At 42.4% G+C, this 23,286-nt stretch overlaps 1 long non-coding RNA gene across 1 annotated transcript in view; it reads left to right on the top strand.

Moving 5' to 3' along the window:
- The first annotated feature begins 1,474 nt into the window (after window positions 1-1,474).
- The window catches only part of LOC125105577 (uncharacterized), a 45,357-nt gene continuing 23,545 nt past the window's right edge, over window positions 1,475-23,286 (top strand). The window contains exon 1 of the long non-coding RNA XR_007128949.1: window positions 1,475-1,546. This is a non-coding gene — a long non-coding RNA (uncharacterized LOC125105577). The remainder of the gene's footprint in view (window positions 1,547-23,286) is intronic.

The raw sequence follows: 23,286 nt of genomic DNA, 5'->3' as shown, positions 1-23,286 counted from the left end.
AACAGGTAGAATAATAGCGTGTACTTCAGAGAGTTATGCTGGGGATTTGAAATGTTAAGGGGGGTGCCTGGGTGGTTCTGTCGATTAAGCATCTGACTTTGACTCAGGTTGTGATCTTGGGGTCCTAGGATGGAACCTCACCTTAGACTCTACTTGGTCAACGGGGAGTCTGCTTGTCCCTCCCCCTCTGCCCCTCCCCATGCTCATACTCTTTCTGTCTCTCTCTCAAATAAATAAATACAATATTTTTTTTAAAAACCCTAAGAATCATTTGAAGTGCTAAGAATGGCATGTACCGCATGTAAGAACCAGTAAATTTTACCTACCAATAAAAACAGAGGTTATAATAGTAATAATAATTATTAATTTACTTGCCCATTCCCTGCTGGTAGACATTTATGTTTTCTTAAATTCTCACTTCTACAAATAATACTACAGTGAACTGTCCTTACAAATACTCCTACACTCTAAATCATGCTAATCCACCTTTCCATCAACAGAGTAAAAGAACACAGAGTGTCAATTTTTAAAAATTCATTGTGTTTCTGATTATAAAAGTAATATGTGCTTATTCTAGAGAATTTTGAAATTATCAAAAATGGCAAGAAAATAAACCCCATCATAGCCCTACCATTCAGAGATAAAATCACTATTAACATTTTAATGTAATTTATGAGATCATCTCATTAAATTGATTTTTTTTCATTCAATTTTATAGAGAAAGCACTTGCCAATGACATTAAATGTTTTATCCCAGGAAATTACCATCATTTACTTTACTATTTTCCTATTGCTGGATATTTAAACTATTCCTAATTTTTCACCATATAAACAAGTCTGCAGTTAGCTTTTCAACATATATTTTTATCCATGTTTCAGTTTTACTTAAACATAAAGGATACAAACTTTTGGGGCACCAGGGTGTCTCAGTGGGTTAAGCCTTTGCCTTTGGCTCAGGTCATGATTTCATGGTCTTGGGATCCTTGGGAGCCTGCTTCCTCCTCTCTCTCTGCCTGCCTCTCTGCCTACTTGTGATCTTGCTTTCTCTTGTCAAATAAATAAATAAAATCTTTTTTTAAAAAAGAAGATTTTTTTAAAAAACTTTTGATTGCCAAAGTCCTTTCTAGAGAGGTTGTCAGCGATGTAAGAGAGTGTCTCTTCCAGGAATGGCCTGCAAAGTCAGCTTCCACTTTTCCCATCTGGACCCATCCCCTGGATCCCTACTTCTCCACCTTCTCTGGTACTAGACTGCTCCTGGTGATCTCAGCCACAAGTAACATTCAAGACCCTTGACAGTCCACAGGCTGGGTACCTGCTCTGTATTTAACTTACCTAATAATATCATTTCTTGTTCTTCACAAAATTCCTTTCTAATTCTTTATGGTGACATTCCATCCTCTTTTTGGATATCATTGCAGTAAACCATAGGTGATTGGAATCTCAGCAAATCTAAATTCTATTTTCTGCTCAGGCAGGGACCAGCTGTGTGACATCGGGAAGTGATTTATCCCCCCGGTGTCCGGGTGTCCTAATCAGTAAAATAGAGGTATGTGTCATAGGCCTTTTGGCAATATGATAGTTATGATATTTTTGTAGTGAGCAAAATCACTGCAGAATGGTTTGAAAGCTGACAGTTCACTTGTAAGCATGCCTATAATGACTATCTGTGGCTCATAATTTTGTTGCCCGGTCAATGGAAAAGTCTACTTTGTTGATCAAGCTGGATTTTTGCATTTCTTTTGGCTTGGAAGGAGACAGCTGGCCTGGCCTTTACTCTGTAGTAAAGGCCTCTTATAAGGAGACAGGCAGGGAGAACGGCGTGAAGGCAGAGAGGGGGCTGGCAGGTCATGACGGAAGCTGCTGGAAGCACAGTCTACCTGTCAGGTGTGTTGATAGGTTTGGCCAAGAATTCACATACCGGGAAGTCAGGCACAAATACCACAATTTCTGTAGCCACAGGCAGAGAGTTTGTCAGTCCCCTTCTTCCTGCTTTCATCCATATGCAAGCAAGTGATAACATGTACTAAGTTAAATAATGCATGGTACTTCAACTATTCTTACTTTCTATGCTTTGGTTATTGTAATTACATGTAATTTTGTGACGGATTTTCTATTTTTTAAGAAATCGCACTTTTGTACTTGATCCAGCTAACAGGATTTTCTTACATTACTTCATAAAGAGACCATCTTTTAAACTTCTAATGTTATTTCTTATTCATTAGTACATTTGCCTGTGGGGTATGTTCATAAATGGGTTAAAGTTACAAAGTTATGCTTATAAAAGCTCATGGTAATTTGGAGTATCAGGAGGATTTATTAATTTTGAAATCTTAAAAGAGCAAAAGCTAAAATGAGATTGGATTAAGTATATTCTCGCATGCAGTTATTCTAAACACCCTTAAGGACCAAAGACTAACTTACAGAGGACATTATGCAAATGTGAATATATCTCTAAGTGCCTCGTAGGCTTGCTGATGTAATATTTTACATGGTTAGTTAAGTACATCAAGTAAAAGGTTTGACCTTGATAGAGTAGAAAGGTGCTTATTTCAAAACAACTCAGTGTTTTCCCAGCCATTGCAGAGCCATCAGTGTCAAGTGAATGAATCTAGAATCTCGTCATCAGCCTCTCAGTAGGCTAAACATCTGCTAAGCAGGAAACCAAAGGTTTTCTTGGAAGACACCCCTGTCTTCTTGTTTCGCATCTAAATGTTCCCTGTGCTGAGATGCTTCTTAGGGACCCCACTGTCACAATGTGAAGAAATAGATCCCAGATGTGGCCGATCTCAAGAAAGAAAGTTTAAAAAAAAAAAATAGATCTCCGGTGTCACCAATATTCAGGGTTTTTTCTTTCTTTCTTTTTTTAGGGTGGGCCCAAGAATATTGAGCTTTTTAAAGAAAAGCTTCCCCACATGAACCCAACGGTCTGGTTTAGGAACCAACAGAGGCCTCATAAATTGTAATTTGACAGACTGCTGTGGTATTCTTTTATCCTTCCATATTATCATCTCAGTATGATAAGGAGTAGATACACTTTCTGGGATTTATGGTTTCTATGTTAATATGAGAGGAAGAGAGTGTTAACAAGAGTATCATGACTAGACTCTAGAAACTTGGAACAGAGGGGCCGTTCTGTTCCATTCTGGCTCACCCATTATTAATTGGTGTTTACCTGTGGTGTCTGTATCTAGGGTTGGCTGAAGGTAGGATCTGGGGGAAAATGTTACAAAGAAACCTAGACATGCATTACCTTACTTCTGCTTCAAGTAGAGTTTTTTCCCAAAAAGAACTTAAATCCATTAACTGATCATTAATCACTAATTGATCACTAGTTTAGGTAAACATTCCTTTTAAAAATTTAGTCAACGTTGGAGCGCCTGGGTGGCTCAGTGGATTAAGGCCTCTGCCTTCGGCTTGGATCGTGATCCCGGTGTCCTGGGATTGAGCCCCACGTCGGGCTCTCTGCTCAGCAGGGAGCCTGCTTTCCCCCTCTCGCTCTGCCTGCCTCTCTGCCTACTTGTGATCTCTCTCTGTCAAATAAATAAATAAAATCTTTAAAATAAATAAATAAATAAAAATAAAAATAAAAATTTAGTCAACGAATATTTACTGAGCATGTACAAGGTCTAGAGTTCTGTGCTTTCCAAAGAGCCAGTGTTTGAGGAACTTTCTAAATGTTCTCTGCCTTGTTCATTAGTCACGGGCAGGGGGAAAGTAGAATGTACATCTGATCGACAAATTCATTTTAGAAGAAATTATTCTGAATGTGTGTGGCCCAGGAGGGATGCAAATTCCCATTTTGAACTAAATCTATTCTTTCCCATCTTAATAAGAACGATTCTGTGTGTGTGTGTGTGTGTGTGTGTGTGTGTGTGTTTATTTCTCTCTGATCATTTCTTTGATCATTTTAAGCATCACTAATGCCCCAGCAGACTACAATGGGGACAACTGGCAGGTGGAGAAAACTGATGACGGTACAATCGAAATGTAATTTCTTCCACTATAATTCTCTACAAGCTGTGTAAACTCTCCTCAGTTAAACAAACATTTTTAAAGACAAAGATTTTACATTTTCATCCAAACACTGCTGGTAACAACTGCTCACTTTCACTCTTTTGGAGCCTTCCCAAACAGCCAGGAGATTTGCATTTTCCTTAATAGTCTCAGCAGTATGCTTCCTTCCAAAAAGAGAGAGAAAATGAAAACCCTGCATTTCCCTGAATGCTGAGTAAAATAACACAACTATATTCCAGGTAGCCTAGTGGATAAATATGCAATTATTATTATTATTATTATTGATTGACTTATACAGCAAACATCTTAAGCATTTGAACTTCACACACCACTATTTAAAATGACATCATAGCCTGGATACCAAGAGAAAAGTAGATGGTGTTTCAGTGTCCATATATGAGTGTGCCTTATACTCTATGAGTCCTCAGCATCTAAATTCAAACTAAATCCTGAGCCCATTGTATAAAGATGTAATGAAGAGGAGCCCCTTGTCTGGTTCACAATACATCCCAAAGCAAAGCTCTCTCCTCTTTGGCATATGTTTTTATTTTGCTGATTATTTTTATGTCTGTAAACAATGAATAGTGAGGAAATCTTCAACTTGACTCCATAATACCCAGTGGGAGCTTACTGGAACATCAAATGGCATGTTCACTGTATTTGAAGGGAAATTAAAAGTTAAAAAAAAACAGTTTAGGAAAATTATGGGAATAAGGGGCACACAGCAGAGGGTAATTTGTTCGAGATCGCGATGACAGTCAGGGGCAGAATCTCAATATGGTGGCTCCTAGAGAACAGGCCTTGACCGTGAGCTGTCACCGTTATTTCAAAACAGCGGTTATACTCTTGCACTTAATGGTGATACCCTAAGAAATGACTCAGAGCCCAAATATTCTGAGTAATCAGCAAAGGTCCTCCATGGATGTGCTGTTGTATGTGGCTCTCCTGGCTGTGATGAAAGAGGCCAGGCTGTGATGAAAGAGGCCAGCCTGTGAGTATAGAATGCCAGAAATTCAGAGACCTAATACAAAGACTGTCGACATAACTTTGTGTGGCGTTTGTCTCCCTGGCTTGCAGCTAGAGTTGAAACCTGACCTCCAAATGTTCCACTGATGCTCTCTGCCTACCAGCAAACTGCTTCTGTTCTAGATTCCCAGAGCAGGAGAATTGGATGAAGCCAGGGAGAGCCCCTGATCATAACTCTTCAGTTGTAATAAAAAGAATTCCAACTTCAATTAGATTATCCCCAAAACTCTGCTCGTGTTACCTGGAAGGCAGGGATTGCTAGATCCAGGACCTCAAAGATGAAGCCTGCTCTGGTCTCTCTACGTCTCTTAACAGTGTATTTCTTCTTTTCATGTTTTGGTCTCATTCTTTCCCACTGCCCAGTGCTGGGCATTCAGTGGCACCAATTACTGTCTTTCCTCGGCCAACACAACTTCATGGGTGGATTGCTTCTTTCCTGCAGGCAGACTCCTCCCCTGAGCATCCTGCTAAATGTGAGTGAATGGGGTGAGCTGCACGAGGGAAGCACAGGGCAGGGTTGTTTCCTCCTGGGCAAGTATGGGAATGCTGTTGGCTGAATTCATTGCACAAATTCCATCTTTCAGAATGGACAGTATTCTGGTCTGTGACGAGCAGTAAAGTCAGTCAGCTCCCTTGTCTTTGCATAGGCTGGTTTTGACTCAGAGTGCCGGTCGTTCATTCAGTAATTATTTCTTGAGTTGCTACTGTGTTTCTGGTATTACCGCATATGTTGTTACATTGCTCTTGTCCTCCTGGAGCTTACAGTCTGTTAGAGAGGATAGACATTAACCAATGAATTAACCAAGTTACCTTCTCAATTTTGTTATCATTTCAACTATTGTTCCTTTACCCATTCTCTGTAAAGTAACCAAACTGATCTTTTAACAACCTAAATCATGTCATTCTTTTGGTTGAAATTCTTCAATGACTTTTTTTTTTTCTGGGAATAAAACCTTTGTAATGTAAAATTTTTTCCAGCTTTATTGCCATATAACTGACAAATAACACTGTGCAAGTTTAAGGAGGACAATGCGTTGCTTTGATACATTAGGTATTGCAAAATGTTTATCGCCATAGTGTCAACTAATACTTTACTACATGACATAATTACCATTTCGTTTTGTGGTGAGAACATTTAAGGTCTGTTTTCTCTTGGGGCGCCTGGGTGGCTCAGCCAGTTAGGCGTCTGCCTTCAGCTCAGGTCATGATCCCAGGGTCCTGGGATGGAGCCCGTATTGGGTTCCCTGCTCAGCGGGGAGCCTGCTTCTCCCTCTCCCACCGCTCCTCCCCATGCTCGTGCTCTCATCTCTCTGTCAAATAGGTAAAGAAAATCTTAAAAAAGAGATCTATTCTCTTAGCAACTTTCAAGTATATAATGCAGTATTATTAACCATAATCACTATGCTGTATAGTATAACCCCAGAACTTACTCATTTTATTCCTGGAAGTTTTTACTTTGACCAGCATCTCGCCATTTCTCCCACTCCCTGGCTCCTGGTAACCACCACTGTACTCTGTTTTTATGGGTTCAACTTTTTTAGATTCCACATGTAAATGAGATCATACAGTATTTGTTTTTCTTTGTGGGACTTATTTCACTTGGCATAATGTTCTCAAGGCCCGTCTACGTTGTTGCAAATGGCAGGATGTCCTTCTGTCTCATGGCTGTATATTTATATATATCATACCTTCTTCAACCATTCGTCTGATGTTGGACATTTAAGTCATTTCCATATCTTGGCAGTTGTGAATAGTGCTGCAATGAATATGGGAATGCAGATATCTCTTCAAGATCCCGTTCTCATTCCCTTTGGATGTCTACTCTGAGGAGGGATTGCTGGATCATATGGCAGTTCTATTTTTAATTTTTTTGAGGAACCTCCATACTGTTTTCCACAGTGGCTGCACCAGTTTGCGTTCCCGCCCACCCCGCACAAGGGTTCCCTTTCCTCCACACGCTCGCCAGCACTTGTTATCCCTTGTCTTTTTGGTGATAGCCGTTCTTGATTAAGTGTGAGGTGATATCTCATCATGGTTTTGATCTCTATTTCTTTTTTTTTTTTAAAGATTTTATTTATTTATTTGACAGACAAAGATCACAAGTAGGCAGAGAGGCAGGCAGAGAGAGAGGAGGAAGCAGGCTCCCTGCTGAGCAGAGAGCCTGATGCGGGGCTCGATCCCAGGACCCTGGGATCATGACCTGAGCCAAAGGCAGAGGCTTTAGCCCACTGAGCCACCCAGGCACCCTGATCTCTATTTCTGAGAATAAAATTTACCTAACATTTACCATGGGCTCGATGGCTCTCTGGGACCTGGTTCCAGCTAAGTCCCTCGCTTTGTCCACCTTGCTGTACCCAGCAAGACCTACCTCCCCAATGCTTCTTGCCTCTTCCAGCCTCTTTGGGCCTGGTACTTGCTCTTCCCTTAGCTTTGCATGTGAATAGCTCCTTGTCATCCTTCCTTTTTTAGGTCATAACTTAAACATTACCTCAAAGAGGCCTTCCCTACATCTCTATCATTATTTCCTTCACACCACTTACCACAATCTGCAATTATCTTCTTTGTTCTCTTCTTTAATGTCTGCTCCCTCCTAAGAGAATGAATTCAAGGACCATGTTGGTCTTCTTCAGGGCTTTATCACTGGTCTGAACAATTGGTAAGTTCTCATGTCTGTGGGGGGCCCACCTCCTCCACCATGAAGCCTGCCTTGGGCAGAATTAATTTCCATGTCCATGATGCCACCACTGTACTTCGTGCATAGCTTGGTTACAGCACTTGCTCTGCGAGGCTGTAATTGCTTCTCTCCACACCTGGCTTCTCTGCTAGCACATAGATCAGTGACATCAGGGACTAAGACTTATCTCTGTATACCCAAAGCCTATCAGTGGTACCCAGAACATAGCAGGGGCTCTGCCACTTAGTGGTGGAATGAAAGCAACCCCAATTAATTGGCAGTCCGTATCTGTGTGTCTGTGTATTCATCAGGAAAGGGAGGGGCAGAGAGCTGCAGAAAGGAACTCCATGCTTTCAGCTTTCTTTGCTCTATGGATGGGGAGGGTGGAGAGGGATGAAGGAAAAGCTTTACGAACAGAAGACAGAAACAAGGAAACTCGCAAAGAAAGAAAACATATTGTCAAGCATTTAGATTCAATTAGCAGCCTCGGGTGGGTGAAAAAGAGAGCAGTACTAGGGGAGAACCAGAAGACAGGTACTTGACAGTATTCCTTTAATGCTTTTCCTATTCCTTGATGCATTGTCTTCTGTGCAAGTATCAATATTGTGTGTAGACAGGGGGAAACGCATCATCTTCACACTGTAATGAATCTAAAATGAAAACAAGCCACACAGTTGGCCAATACTGCTTTAAAATTGCACATCAAGAACACTTCCAGGGACAAACACTTTCAAGGCAAACAAACCAAACAGAAATTAAAAAATCTCTGTGGGGTATAAATATGTAATTACACTCACACAGGGAGCATTTTATCAGGTAAACCATCCCACTTTGTTAATTGAAATGCTCCAGCTCTGAGCTTTTTTGACAAAGCGTCTGAATATGTATGTGTAGGGTGTAGACACGCGGCTTCACCTCGCCCTTCCTCGCTGGGGCTAACCGCCTCAAAGCCATTCTCCCCCTGCAGCTGCGAGGTCAGTTCTGAAGCCTTCCTTTTGTTTGTTTGCTTCTGTTTCCATCTAGCTGAACGTCGCCAGGATGCACCCTCGTTCGGAATTCTAAGTATCTGTCCAAAACACAGCCCGTGTGGAAATTAAGATGGATATACTTCACCTCTATATAGCTCATTTGAAATCCATAGATAAGCCATCCTGTTTAGTAATTTAGAAAAGTTAAGGCAAACGAGCAGAGAGCTGTTGGAGGCATCTGCATGTGTGTGGTGATGTGGAAGAATGCCCAGCTAGACTTCCGGCGCCCGAGCTCCACGTGACACGACTGACTCCATATGTGGCCATGGGCCACCAAGACATGGCCGCCTCATTTCTGTCCTCTAAAATAAAGATTGGCCTGTGATTGCTAAAAACTTCCTTTCTACTCCAACAAGGCTTAAAATCCATATCCAAATAGTACTGCCTTTTCTGGAAGGTTTTTTTTGTTTGGGTTTGGGGTTTTTTGTGGGTTTTTTTGGTTGTTGTTATTTTGAGCCATTGAATGATCAGTTCCAAACGTTTGAAAGGTCACCCAAAGAGGCTCTGGAGTATGTGGGGGCTCTGGTCTGTTTTCAGGCCCCAGTTCGGCCAATGCTGGCCCATGGGCGCTGTGGCCACCATGGCGGGTCTCTGCTCCTGGTCCATATCCTCATATCCTCATACCCTGGTTCTGCCACATATACACTGAATGATCACAGGCAAATTAGCTCACCCCTCTCTGACACAATCCCTTCCTTTTTTTTTTTTTAAAGATTTTATTTATTTATTTGATGAGAGAGATCACAAGTAGGCAAAGAGGCAGGCAGAGAGAGTGAGAGGGAAGCAGGCTCCCTGCCGAGCAGAGAGCCCAACGTGGGACTCAATCCCAGGATCCTGAGATCATGACCTGAGCCGAAGGCATCAGCTTAACCCGCTGAGCCACCCAGGTGCCCCTGACACAGTCCCTTCTTATTATATATGGTACATATATACATACATACCTACATATAGTTATACTATATATCAATAGAAGTTAATATATCATTAACCATTGAGCACAATTTTTGGCTCAAAGTAATGCCCAGTATTAGCCACGCTTCACATCCTTATCTCATTTTCACAATCATAAATTTGTCCCTGGGTGTCATCCTCTGGGAGGCTGATCATTGAGGTCCCTGTTTCCTCACCTTTGTTGGCTCTCGGTCAATGCCTCCATTGCCTCCATCTTGGGCTGGCTTTTCCATCCTCCTACCTGGAGACTCTCTGGACCTCCCAGGTGTACAACAATCCTCCCCATATCTGCACTCCTCTAGGGCATTTCTCATGGGGAGCAGAGTTTATGCCATGTGTTGCATCATTAATCTTCAGGCCACATGTGCATTTTTGGCCAAATCCAGAATCAGGGAACATGATCATCGTCAGGTCAAAAAGGAGATCAAACATTGGCGATGATGAACTTAAACCCGTGATACTGAGGTGAATATCAAAGAACAGATAACTGTTTACAATAAATTCAGGTATCTCAAACATTGGAGATAACTGTTTACAATAAATTCAGGTGTCTCAATCTAGATGAATTATATACCAACTGCTCTGTTCTTACGTCATTCCTTTCCTTGCTTTTTCCACCAGAGCACCCTTCCTCCCAGACAGAACTTCCCAGAGACCCTGTATTATTTCCCTCCTTCCCTTCTTCTCTCTCTAGGTTCCTTCCTCATCCTGGCCTCTCCCGCCTCCTCTTGTTTCTTTTTTCACAACTATTTATTGAGCAACTTCTATGGGCAGGGCCCTGGAGACCCAAGGGTAAGCAGAATGAGTAAGACCCCAGTCCTCATGGCACTTTAGCTCAACAGGAAAGACCGCAGTGTGGTTGGACATTGAGAGGAGGTTTGGGAAGACATAGAGTACACGACTGGGCCACTTGCTGTCCCTCTCCAGTGAGGGAGGGATTTCCCAGAAACACCCTTGGGCCCATAGAGAGAACATAAGAAATGAGAAAACTGGAAGCCTAGTAGGTGGAGATAAAAGGAACTTCAAGCCCCTACCCAGTTTCTGTTCTCTTATTCTTTACCTTTCTTTCACAACTTTTAACTACTGGGTACCTGCCATTGACTGATTCAGCAAATACTCAGGGAATGACTGTTGCATGTCAGGTAACACACTGGGAGTAGGGAATAGAGCAGTGAATAAGACAAAGAGTTTCCTGCCCTCAGGTAGCTGATGGTTCTAGCCGAGGCCTCGGGCCAGGCCTGAATTTCGTGATTTATAGGACAGTGTGCGTACTCTAAGAACTTTGCACATACTAAGTAATTTAATCCTCGTATTTGCCCTATGTGGTAGGTACTGTTGTTGTCTTCATTTCATGGATAAGGAGATTGAGGCACAAGGAGGTCAAGTAACTTGCTCAAGGTCCTATAACTAGGTGGCATCTGGCCTCTCCCACTTATTAGTTATGTGACTTTAGCTAAGTGACTTAATCTTTATGCAGCTTTATAAGACAGGGATTATTACTATCGTCCACATCTTATAGGTGAGAAAACTGAGGCACAGAAAGATTAAGTCAGTTAGTCCGTCCAGAACCCTTAGCATGATGCCTAGCAATGGTTGCTATTATTATTATTCCTCAGAGAGAGAAAAAAAAAAAAAGAAGAGATAAGGAAGTTTCAGAAGCCTGGAGATGAGCCAGTATGATTCCAAATTTTCATAATTGTGTCCTTCTACCAACTGTAACGTGATGAGCTGACACGAACCGTGGGTAAGATTCTGTTAAATTTGATGGAAAGAGTTCTTCACGAAGCATTTAAAAGGTGGTGTCTAGCACTTGCCTTCATGAAGAGCAAGTCTCCCCATCTCTCTGTCTCTCATGATGCTTCAGGTTTATTAAGTAGACATGGCTTCACAGCCGCATATGAGGAGGGAAAATGTAGACATGGCAGGTGATTGACAACAGATGACTTCTATTAGTCTGCTGAGGCTGCCGTCACAAAACACCTTAGAGTTGGTGGCTTCAATGGCAGACATTTATTTTTCTCACAGTTTTAGAGGCTAAAAGTCTGTCATCAAGGTATCAGCCAATTCAGTTTCTGGTGAGGTTTCTTTTGCCGGCTTGCAGATGGCCGCCTTCTCACTGCAGCCTCACACTGCTTTTCTCTGAGGCATAGAGAGAGAAGGAGCTAGTCTCTTTTCCTCTTCTCATAAAGATACCAATCCTATCCCATTAGGGCCCCCATGACCTCATTTAACCTTAGTGACCTCTACAAACATAGCTACTTTAGATGTGAGGACTTTAACATATGAATTTTGGAGGGACACCAGTCAGTCCATAACACACAACATTAGTCATCTGTGTGACACAGCTGCAGAAAACACCAGCCTTTGGTGAAGGTATTGGCCCATGATGTGAATAGAAGGAGAGTGTCCCAAACACTGTATTTCATCTTATTTGGTTATGGGTGTCTCACTTGAAGATGAGAAGGGAAAGTCAACATTTATCGGGCATATACTGCATTTGATACTTTATGTAGTCCTATGACAGTCCTGCAAGTTGTTGGTATTATGGTTCTCACTAGAAAAAACCAATAAACAATCTGTTACTTAAAATGATACCAGCTCTCTTACCAAGGTCAGCCAGCTAAGGAGGTGGTAGGGTTTGAACCAGAAGGGAGGTATGGGAATAGGGGGTCTTAAAAAGAGAAACTCTGAAGAAAGATATTATGGATAATTATCCTGAGAAAGGGGAATTTCAGTGTGATTCCACAAGACAGTGTGTAGATGAATTGGTGGAGATCACAGGGAAGAAGGTTTGGAGCAAATGCATGTTAAAAAAAATTAAAGATTTTATGTATTTATTGGAGAAAGAGAGCATGGGAGAGAGAGAGAGCAAGAGAGAGACACCCCGCTGAGGTGGGAGCCTGATGTGGGACTCAGTCCCAAGACCTTGAGATCATGACCTGAGCCGAAGGCAATCACTTAACTAAGACACCCAGGTGCCTTTAATGTATGTAAAAAAATGTTTAAAGCTACAACTCTCCAACATGGAATGGATTATTTTAGAATGGATTATTATTCCTTCACTCACTAGCAGAGGAATTCTAAAACTAGAAAGTCTTGTTGCAGGAGAAAATCAGCTAGAGCCAAGCATCAGATGGAATGAAATGGAGAACAGGCTTAAACGTGCTCCATTACTCCAAGTTTGTTGAGATTTTCTGTTATCATAGAAGGACTTCCCCAAGGGCAAGTTTTGGTATCTGAAATTCTAAATACCTTAACCTCTCAGCACTAAGGTGGTATGAAAAACTTATCTGATGCATAATTTTTGCTCAATATTTTCATATGAAAATGCAGTCAATTCAGTCAGAATCTATTTGAATCAAGTTATTAAAATAAAAACAAGCCATGAGAGCCATTTCCGTTTATGACAGCTGGGAACCATATTCCAAGAATGCCCTTGTAATGGCATTCGGAGTTGCTTACCTAGGGCACATCAAAGAATTAGATGCAAGTCGTCATTGCACTAATGAAATGCTTATCTTTCTCTGTTCATTAGGCTGAAGAGCTTTTAGAAATGGCTGATATTTGGACTCTTTTTCCAATATTAATTAACTGAATGGGCATCGGGGCTCCTAAACTCTATTAAATTAAGGATGACCTAGATTAATTCTTTTCCTGTGTAATAAGTATGTTTGGAAGCTAGCAATTTCCAATATAGTCATAAAATAGACGTAGGTTGGGACACGTCAAGGAACAACACTACTTGCCATCAGAGGTGCCTATTTTGTAAAAAGTAAAAGCAAAGGGGGCCTTGAGACCTTGTTTCATGGGGAACCTGAAATGTAACTTACATCATTGCCCTTACAATAAGTATCTTTTAGAAACCTGAGATTTATTTGGGTCGTCACAACTCTCCAGGTGTATTTGTACTTCATGTTCTAATTCTGTGTGTTTGGGCCTGACAGCTCTTGGTTAAAATGAGTCCTGAGGCAAAAATACTTCTGGCTGCTTTGGCTGTCCTACTCCTCCAAATGTTTCTGGCAAATAAAGCTCAGTGGGCAAACGCTAACATTCCCCAAGAGCTCCTGGCCTGGCGAAGTTTTTGCCAAAACTTTATTTGTCCTTAGTACCAAAACAAATACTGGCTGTAGTAACAAAGATCACAGCAAGCTCTCCCAACTGGAGAGCACTGGGAAATAGAACAAAATTTCCAGCTGAAATGGTTAGACCACTGAAAGACACCCAGATGGAGTAAAACTTAATTATTCACAGGAAATTTTGGCTTCATATGGCCTTTTGGTGTGTCTGAGAGCTAGAGGCCAGCTTTTGCTTTTTTCAGCTCTGCTTTATAATATGCCAGAAAAGTCCAGCCTCCTTTCTCAACTTGTATCTCAAGCCTCCTCTCATCAGTCCTTCTTTTTTTTTTAAAGATTTTATTTATTTATTTGACAGAGATCACAAGTAGGCAGAGAGGCAGGCAGAGAGAGAGGAGGAAGCAGGCTCCCTGCCGAGCAGAGAGCCCGATGTGGGGCTCGGTCCCAGGACTCTGGGATCATGACCTGAGCCGAAGGCAGAGGCTTTAACCCACTGAGCCACCCAGGAGGCCCATTTTTTTTTTTTTTTAATCTAAAAGAAAGCTTCAAGCACCTGGTGTAGGAAAACTCTGTATGAATTGCTCAGCATGGGAACTAATTATTTTAAGTCACATTGTTTGTTGTGTTTTACCTGCTGCGGTGAGCCTCACTTCCCAAGCAAGCTGCCACAGGCCAGCTTTTGCTCAGAACTCAAATGTGTGTTGATTCCACCCTGACCCAAAGACTTAGTGTGGGGAGCACGTTTGTACGTTTTATGCAAACCAAACATGATGTCAGGTTTCAACAGTTTCTTTTGAAGAAGTTAGCCTTTGACTGAACTTAGAGGGAAAGATTTATGCTCAATTGAGTAACTTGATGCTGACTGGAGTGGTAAGAATATCAATGACGTAAATAACTTCAGGGATGCTGGAGGGCTCCCTGTTTCACGTTCAGAGACTCTCAGGTTGGGTCAAGTGTACAGACTGATTACTACCTGGTCAGGAAGTAGTGAAACCTGATATACAAATACACCTGCAATTTGATAGGCTCCAGGCATGATCTTTACAAGCAAATTGCTTCTTCAGAACTGTCGTATGAAATCGCTTTTATCTACTTTTCTTTTGGAATGATGGGCCAAGTGAAGAATCCATAATCATAGAGTTCTCTTTGGATGGCCTGTGGGCCAAGTCTATCAAATAACCTGTTGTGATATTTGAGGGGCTCCGAAACCTTCTTACTGCTCCCCGTTTCCCCAAGACTTCTCCCTTGATAACCCCATGAAGGCCTAAAATATTTTGACTCATAATTCTCAGGGCTGGAATGAGCTGTCTTCCCTGAATGGTCATGTACTTCTACTTTCTTCTCAGTGGAGGGATCTCCTTCACAACAACCTCACTTGGTAACGCACATTTCTTATGCTGCAGTGATTATCTGGAAAAGGACTCATACCTGAGGATGGCAAATATTCTGAGCAACTTTTACCGCTCTCCTCAAATTTGCCCATGACAGACATTACCAATTGATCCTGATCCTCTTTCCAGTCGAGCCAGACACAGGGTTTAGAATCCTTTCTAAGACAGTTTTGTATGCAGCCGCTACCCTGCCTTTGGTGCTGGGACAAGAGAAGAGACCTGTTTCCTGTTCTGGTTTTAGGACATTAAGTCCTTCATTTACGTCCATTCATTAGTCAAATATCTCGTGACCTTAGAGAGAAGCTTCATAGGACATGTGGATTTTCCTTCCAGTAGTTTTCCTGAGTAAGTTTTTGCTTCTTTTTTATGTACTCCTTATAATATATGTGCACATTTTGTATTCTATTTTTTTATTTAACATGAAAGTTTTATTTTAATGTTATTATAAATACTTGATACATATATTAAATGAATGCATAATATTTCATATAATTGGCATGAATATTTACATAACTATGTTGAACATTTAGTTTCCTTCTGATGTTTTGTTACTACAAATAATATGATATATGACAGAATTAGTTTTTACACTTAGAGATCTTTCTATATTTGGGAATATTTTCTTAGGTTACTTTCTCAGAAGTGGGTTATTGGGTCATGAGCATTTTATGATGGTTAATAGATTACTCAACCACTTTCCAAAGGATTTATATCAGTTTACAATCCCACCATGTATTAAACTACCTAACTCAGCTATTCCCTCCCTGCCAATTTTGCATATATATTTAAATTTAGCAGGGCTCATGGCATGTGAGTTGCTTCTTCTGAGTCTCCTGACATCTGCTCTGTGGTTCTGTGGTGCTCACCACTCTGCTGCCATGCTCTGTCATCTGCTAGGGGGCTGTTGAGGTTGCCTAGGTCCCCAGGGGATTTATAGCTTTCCCCAGGTTCCCTAGGCATTGACCTGTGAGTTCCTCTGTTGCATTGGCCAGAGGTTACCATTCTCTTGGCAGTAGTTATAATTAACAGCTTGGTCCTCTGCTCTCCAACTCCTTTATCTTCAACCCTAATAGTAAGAACAGCTACCACTGCTGTTACTATTACCACTTACTGAGTACTGGTTAATCACTGGGCATGATTCTAAGTACTCCACATGTAACATTTTACTAAGTCCTCACCGAAGTGCACTGAGATGGCTGTTATCATCCCCGATTTACAAATGAGTGGGTAATTGAAACTTAGCAAGCTCCATAACTTTGAGAGCACCCAAGTGCTAAGTAGAGTTGCTGAGAAGTAAATGGAGGCTCTATCTTATTTCCTACCCCAGGACTATAAGCATTCTATGTAATGCCTCTATGTCCCCCAGCCACCCCCATCTAGGCTCAGTCCATTTGTTGACTCAGAAACCAATTCAGTTCTGAGTTGGGGGAGATGAAGGAACTCTAGCCCAGCATCTGAAGTCGCTCTTGCTGCAATAACAGCTCCAATCTGTACTTGATTTATGCTAAATGGACTTCTGCTCAGTGATAGAGCTGAGAAGACATAGCGCGGAAAGGAAAGGCTAATGAGAATTTTCACTGAAGTGAGTTTTTGTGAGCACTGAAAGAAGGTCATCTCAAGGTGGTGACATATTTTAGATATTTCCTCCTCTGAATGGTAAAATCTGGCTAACTGCAGCTCCTGCTTTTACCTTCCCTTGTCACCAACTTTCCACTTTGTTCTCAATTCCAGCAACCATACTCTTGCCTCAGTGTTCCATGACTGATTCCTGGGCTTGATAAATTTCGTTAGCTCAGTTTCTATAAGATCTGCAAAGGAATAGTAAGAACTGGCTCTTAGGTACTGGCAGGAAAGGGGAGAGCCCTTGCAGAAAAGATCTCAAGGGTTTTAGACGAGGAGGTGGAATAGAAGTCTAAATTCATTGGTATGGGTATTTTCACCCGTAACTCAGGACTCAGCATACATTCAAAACCCTGGAGTACTTGTAAAGCTAATCTAAAGTTTATTGGGATTGTTCCTTAACATCTGGGTTTGAAACTGGTTTCTGAAACAAAGTGGAGATGCAGAAGTTCCTTGGCATAAAAGAAGGGGTCAGAAGGCTCAAGGATGTGCAAATTTTAGGATATACTTCTGATGCATAAACTCATAACCAGTCACCTGACTATATTCCCTGGGAGAGTCTAAAAGACACTGTCATCATTTTAATAATAAGAAATTCACTGGTGAGGGAGGCACGCATATCTTTGATAAACTTGGTAGTGGCTGTATTGTATAACCACGCTGAGTTCAGTGAGTGGTATACTGCCTTGGAACTGGATTCCCCAAAAGCAGATGGGGTCAGTGGGGTTGAGGAACAGTGAAGATCAGGTGGAAACTTTAAACTATCTGTAGCAGACACTGTGGTGCTCTCCCAGGGCCCTTGTCTGGAGCAAGTACAGCTTGCTGTTGGCAATATTGTTGGCTAACAGCTCAGAGATGTGCCTAATTTGGGGAAATACCTCACCCAAGTTTATGCCCATTTGCTGGGGTTTCCAGAGAGCCCAATGTAAGATACTTGATGCCACAAGAGTCCTAGGAACCAGACTCTAAAATACGTAGATTCTGGAGATGGATGCTCACCAGCCTACAAGCAATAACTCTATCACTGGCAGTATGTAGAGTGTGACTAGCCCCCACATGCAGTCACAGTACAATTGTTAGCACTTTCACCAGTGGTAAGTTGGGTGGGGGGACAAGTTGAAGGGGACGTACTGTCTTGTGCAATGTCTCTATTGTGTAAGGGGCATGGGAGAAAGGATTCTATGAAGACAATGGAATTGTATGGCTTTGTTGAGAGCCACTGATAAGATGAAAGGAGAAAAGATCAGGCTCCAGTCAGTGATCAATACCTAATTTGAGGCAAAACACAGAAGCCAAAGGGCCTGCTTGTTAACATTTCAGTGGACCCTAACGTCTAACAGCCAAAGTGTAGGCAGATGGAGGGCCAGGCTCAGGACTTAATCATAAAGTAGTGGAACTTTACACCAAGGTCCAAGTGGGACCCTGTGATTTGAGATAGAGCTATCTAGGTATATATGTTTGAAAATGGACCTTCCAAATTCCCTGAAGCCAGCAAGCCTATAGAAGGGGGCCTTCCTCCTTGTCAGAATGTAGTGGAACCCCTTGATTGGAGAACATGCAGAAGATTCAACTCATGCAGGTGCCTTGAGAGACCATGTAATCTCCCTCTTATCTCCCTCCCTGCACTCCACCTCCCCTCCTGGTAACCAGACCAATAATCTCAGCATAGACTGGGGATATGCTAGGCTGAGTAAGAAGGACAGACGAAACACAGAAGGCGCTATGGCCAGGTTAGTATGCTTGGGACTGGTTGCTGGAGTTGCTAACTCAAGAGAGTAGAACCTAAAATTAAGTAAGGGAGAGTTTGAAATGAAAGTAATCTCTTGCAAAATTAAAATTTAATAGACCAGAAAGGACCCCAGAGACTGTGCTGATATAGTGCTGGGAGTGCTCCTAGAAGCTTGGGAAAAGGGATGGCCACACTAAGTGGAGAAGTACCAGAACTGGCCTGGCAGGTGGTAGAGGAAAGTTTAAAAAGGCACAAAGAAGTGGGTATGCAAAGATAGATATACTACTTAAATCTTAAAAACTGCTACCAGCCAAATATATTCTATATTCTGCGGGAAGGCAAGGGGCACCAGCATCATTGAGCAGCTTAGTGGTGGCTGTCCTCTTCCCCAGCTTAGGTCAGGGATGATGGTGGAGATGCTGTTACAGAAATGGGCTCTCTGAGAACAAAGAGGGATTATAGTTAGCTGTCTTTAAACATCAGAAGCAAGGTACATACAGTTACCACAACTAGCGACAAGTTCAGGGTGGTGCCAAGGGAGGGCTGTCTGACTTGCAGGACACTATGAGATGGTTAATTATCAGGAGCAGGCAGGGAAGAACATGGTTGGTGTTCAGTATGCCCACTGCTGTATCTCTGGTGCTTCCATGTCCAATTTTAACTATCAATGGACAAGTGCAGGACTAGGGCCTGAGAAGAACATGATAACCAGGGACTCGGGTCCCTTAAGATGAGAGTCTGGATTATCCCATCAGACCAGCCACCTACACCAGCAGAAACTGAACATCAGGAGTGGAGGAAGGGAATGAAGACTACTAGTTAAGGCATCCTAAGTACATTGTGTCCACTCTGCGTGGAGGTATATACGTGGTATGTGCATGGGCTCCTGGTCGTGGCAAATAGTTTGACTGATTAGTGAGGGGCTCTAGAAGGAAGAGAACTGGAAGACTGCTGACAAGGAAGTCTGGGGAAGAAGTAGGTAGAAAGCCTGTGGGTGTGCCACAGAATGTATGCACCCCTGAGTCTGTTGGGACAGACCTCCACAGAAGATGCTTTTTGCAAACAGGTGAAGAATTTGATGCATCCAGTGGATGTTAATCAGCCTTTCTCCTTAGCCGTCCGAGGGTTGCTAAATGACCCAGAATTAGTGATCATAATAGAAGGGATTGAGACTGTACATGGCCCAATGTCATGTGAGTCCCTCTCGTTAAGTCTGAGCTAGCTTAGGCTACTGCTGAGTCCAACCCCACCACCTACAGAGATGAACACTGAAATTTTAACCCGCCACCATTCCTCAGAGAAGCCACATCATGGTCGTTCAGGCACATCTAACCCCTGACACCTGAGAGGGGACAGTAGTTGATCTTACAAGATCCAATGTATACTTTGGGTAAGAGTTTGCCTTGCCTGTTTGCAGTGCCTCTGCTAGCACTACCTTTGACCCATCAACACTGAAGCTCCCACAAATTACCTTGGGCTACGGAGGCCTTTTTTTTTTTTTTTTTTTTTTACCAAAAGAAAGAAAGAACAGTGACAATAGACTCACGACCAAAGTGTTACCATGTACTTTACCCCCGACAGTAGCCTGCCTGATTCAATGGCAGGACAGCCTGTTGAAGGCTCAGCTAAGATGTTGGTTGACTAAGGGCAACCTCTTGCACTGTTGGAGCGCTGGATTCTGGGGAGTGGTAGAGATATTGAACCACTGACTGATGGTGCTAGTTTATCTCTAGGAGCTGGAATATATGGGTCCGTAAAGGTTGAAAGTAAGGGTGTCCTACTGACTATCATACTCAATGACCCACTTGTGAGATTTGTGCATAATCTGTATCTACTACACACAACATATATGGGTACGTATGTGTGTGTACACAGGCACGCACATATGTAATGAATATAATGACCACGCTGTAAAGCATACATTCAAGACCCTGGAGATGGCACACATGCCTTCCATTTAAAGCAGAGTGTTACATCTATGCTGATTTAATCATTAACATTAGTAAGAGGCCAATTATACTGCTCAAGAGTTAAGATGTTTTACGAGAAAATGACAAAAAGATACATGTAATCATTGCAATGCCGGTTTACCATCAGATAGGATGTGCAGTAATCCCTTTAGCAAGCTTAAGCTTTTACATATTAATGGCAATATTGGAGAGCAGGAAGATGCTTTTTACGGCATTGCTGAGGTCCTTACAATAAAGAAACGCCTTTGCTAGTTGGCCCTATTACTAGAATGTATTGGGAGAATAATGCGGGTTTCGTGGGCTCGTCCCTCCCCACTACTGGGGCCTGGAGTGGTTTTTTAAAAGCGATTCCGTATAGCAATTAATAATGAGGAGGGGGAAAATTCATTTAGACGTTTGGCAACATCTTTGTGGCACTCAGTATGGGACTCATATAGAGTAGATTTGCCCTGCAGAGAAATGCTGGCAACGCTTTATTCTTAAACATACGATTTACCAGCAGCCAGAGACAATAGAACATTTAAAACTTCTATTCCAGGGACCAAGTTACCATCTACAAGTCTCAGAGCTACTAAAATGTATTTTAAAATGAGCTGCAGGGCACAATGCGTGTTTCCTCATGGGTAAGACAATGGCCTTGGGTTAGACTATGGCCTCGCCAGTCCCCTCCGGACTATAGAACTTCACAAGGTAAAGGCAAATCAAGCAGCAAAGGAAAGCAACCTGTTGACTTTGTGAGTCAGAAACTAAAGAAAAGAAGTCAATAATAAGTCTAAAGGAAAACGTCTTTCTTGGTTAAACAAGGATAGCTACTCTCATCCATTCTGGAAGATAAGCTGAGGAAATATCTGGACATATTCTTTCCTGGGTATCACAATATACCGGACAAAGTATCTACCTTTTCTTTTGAGCTTAAAAATTGTAGAGATGACACCCCCTGTGTCAATCAAGAATGAAAAGGATAACTAAATGTGGAAGTCTATTCAACAATGACAATGAGCAAGGAACAGCACACGTGCGTCTCATGAATACAACATTGCGAGAAAGAAGGCCACAGAAGAGCACGGACTGCGCTTGTTACAGTTCAGAAACAGGATCACTGGACTCCCTCCATTGCTGAGGATGCAGACACGGGGGGTGGAATCGTGGGGGAGAAATCAGGCCACCAGCAACACACTGCTCAGGATGGAGATGAGCGCTGGGAGGGGGGCGGGAAGCCACCACAGCTGGGAAAGGAAATCCGTGGTGCTCCCCAAGTGCTCTTACATTCTTTTTCTTGACCTGGGTGGCAATCACATGGCATTTGCTTAATAATTGTTTGCAAAACCTTACAGATGTATTTTATGCCCTTTTCTGCACATACATTGTTTCACCATATGAATTACAGAGGAAAACATACTTAAGAACATTGTATGCATTACCTAAAACTATTTGATTTTAACATGCTATCCTTTTAAAAATAAAATACGTGGGACCCGAGAGCTACAAGTAGGATCCCCTTATGTGCTTTCCAATCCCCCTCCCCCGCTCTGAAGCAAAGATGCCACGAACTTGGTGCGTATTCTTCCTGTCCTTGTCTTTATAATTTTCTGCCCATGGGCTTCGTGACTAACACATTTCCTTGTGCATGTTGGAACTTCACATCAATTATTGGATGCATGTATTATTCTGCCAACTTGTTTTTTGCACACAGCCTTGTTTGTAAGATCTGTTCGTGTTGGTACACGTAAAGGGGTTCTGCTTCTCCATGCCCTGTTTCCTCATCAGCAAGTAATGATGATAATAATGGGCTTCATGAGGTTGAAGTGAGTCTAATCTAATTAGTTAATCTAATTTTACCTGCTGCATAGAATGCCATCATTTCTTTGTCCAGCTACTTATCTCTTTGTTGCTGACGGACATTTAGGGATTTCCAACATTTGGAATTATAAGCAAGGCTATGATATAAATAAGTGTATATTCCTGGCTTTTAAGAAACATCCATTTGGCATCTCCTCTAGACTTCATGGGCCAGTGTGTTTTCTGGCTCCAACCTTGGCGGGAGGGAAGCCCTAGAACAGAGCAAGTCTTCACATCTTTGGAATTCAAGGGCAGTTGTGAAAGCCTAGGGTTTTTAGGATGAAATTCAAGAAGAGTTGGGGGAGGAGAGGAATCACTGAGAGCTGGGCTTTTGTATTTTGTCTATGCTATCTCATTGATATAGACAGCAAATAGTCTCTGCATTTTTCAGATGAGGAAACTGAGGCTGAACAGTTGAGGATGAACTAGAATAGAAAGGATCATTGGGTGGACCCTTAAAGCCTGTGTCTTGGAAAAATCCTATCTCACTTGAACTGAGGCCCAGGTAGGCTTTCTCCTTCCAGATGACCTTGATCAGAATCTTTGCCTACCTCTGCCCTTTGCAAAGGCCCAAATGGTCGGGGGTGTTCAGGGAGTGGAGGGGGAGAGGAGACAGGGTGGAAGAATAGAAAGGGATATGCTACAGAGATGATTATGGAAAGTTGACAGCTGCCCAACACACTGTGTCCCTGGCAACACCTGTTGAGTCTGCCACAGTGGTGGAGAGTCAGATGAAGAAAGACAGCTGTACACATGCCAACAGCAGCAGGAAGCTGTGCTGGGCTTGTGCTCCGCCAGCAGAAGACGTGCCAAACTTGCTGGCCCTGATTCAAATGGCTGGGTGTCCAATGGGTTTGCCAGCGACTAAGCCCAGGGAATACATTTGCATTAACACTGCTCACCACCTCCCCCTGCTCCGGCCTCCTTGGTCCCTCCCCCGCCGTCCAGAACAGAGTTCCTCTTCCCAGAAT

This window comes from Lutra lutra, chromosome 7, assembly GCF_902655055.1.
Source record: "Lutra lutra chromosome 7, mLutLut1.2, whole genome shotgun sequence".
NCBI lineage: Eukaryota > Metazoa > Chordata > Mammalia > Carnivora > Mustelidae > Lutra > Lutra lutra.
The sequence above is the reverse complement of the archived record's forward strand: the minus strand, read 5'-3'. Positions and strand labels throughout refer to the sequence as shown.